We start from the raw sequence: 1888 nt of genomic DNA on the forward strand, positions 1-1888 counted from the left end.
GCTAGGATTACAGGCGTGAGCCACCGCTCCCGGCCCAAAAGTTGGTTTTTTAAAATGATAAAATTGATAGCCTTCTTGCTAGATTGACAAGAACAAGAAAGAAAAGGACTTTAAACTCAATCAGAAATGAAAAAGGAGAGGTCACATCAGACATCATGGAAATACAAAACATTATCTTTGAATACTATAAAAATCTATATGCCCAAAACTAAATAATGTGGAGGAAATAGACAAATGCTTGAAAACACACAACCTCCCTAAGGTCAATTAGGAGGAAGTAGAATTCCTAAACAGACCAATATCAAGCACAGAAATTGGGGCAGCAATTAAAGATCTTCCAAAAAAAAAAGTCCCAGACCAGATGGGTTCACACCTGAATTTTACCAAACCTACAAAGAAGAACTCATACCTATGCTGCAGAAATTATTCCGCAACACTGAGAAAGATGATATCCTCCCCAACTCATTCAACAAAGCCCATATCACCTTAATACCAAAGCCAGAAAAGGACACAACAAAAAAAAAACTATAGACCAATATCCCTCATGAATATAGATGCAACAATCCTCAACAAAGTCTTAGTAAATCAAATCCAACAGCACATCAAAAAAATAATTCATCATGACCAGGTGGACTTTATCCCAGAGATGTAAGACCGGTTCAACATACACAAATCTATAAATGCAATTCACCACATAAATAAAAGTAAGAACAAAGACCATATGATTCTCTCAATAGACGTAGAAAAAGCATCTGACAAAATCCAGCACACTTTTATGGTAAAAACTCTTAACAAAATAGGCATAGATAGGACATTCCTTAAAATTATTAAGGCCATATATAATAAACCCATAGCCAATATCATATTGAATGGTGAAAAATTGAAAGCATTCCCACTTAGAACAGGAACCAGACAAGGTTGTCCACTATCTCCACTTCTATTCAACACAGTAATGGAAGTCCTTGCCTGAGCAATCAGATAAGAGAGGGGAATTAAGGGTGTCCAAATGGGGGTAGAAGAGGTCAAACTCTCACTCTTTGCTTATGATATGCTATTATATATAGAAAATGCCAAGGATTCAACCAAGACACTCCTGGAATTGATAAATGAATCCAGCAAAGTGTCAGGATACAAAATTAATGCACACAAATCAGTGGCATTCATATACGCCAATAACAGTCAAGCCAAAAATCAAATCAAAGATGCAACACCTTTCACAATAGCAAAGAAAGTTAAATATTTAGGAATATATTTAACAAAAGCGGTGAGAGACGTATATAGGGAGAACTACAAAATACTGAGAAAAGAAATTGTAGAAGATGTAAACAGATGGAATCCCTACCGTGCTCATAGATTGGTAGAATCAATATTGTTAAAATGCCCATACTACCTAAAGTGATCTACAGAATTAGCAATCCCTATTGAAATACTACCATCATTCTTCAAGATTTAGAAAAAATAATTCTACACTTCATCTGAAACCAGAGAAGACCTCATACAGCCAAAGCAATTTTAAGCAAAAAGAACAAATTGGGAGGCATCAGTCTGCTAGACTTCAAACTTTACTACAAGGCTATAGAAACCAAAACAGCATGGTACTGGCACAAGAACAGAGATACAGATCTTTGGAATAGGACAGAGATCCCACATATAAAACCATCCTCATATTGTCAGTTAATCTTCTACAAAGCAGAAAAAAATATATATTGGGGAAAAGAATCTCTATTCAATAAGCGGTGCTGAGAAAACTGGATATCCACATACAGAAGATTGAAACTGGATCCCCACCTCTCAACTCTCACAAAAATCAACTCATGATGGATAACAGACTTAAATCTAAGGCATGAAACCTTAAGAATTCTGGAAGAAAATGTTTGGAAGACTCTTT

This window comes from Propithecus coquereli, unplaced genomic scaffold (genome assembly GCF_000956105.1).
Source record: "Propithecus coquereli isolate 6110/MARCELLA unplaced genomic scaffold, Pcoq_1.0 Scaffold44, whole genome shotgun sequence".
Taxonomy (NCBI): Eukaryota; Metazoa; Chordata; class Mammalia; order Primates; family Indriidae; genus Propithecus; species Propithecus coquereli.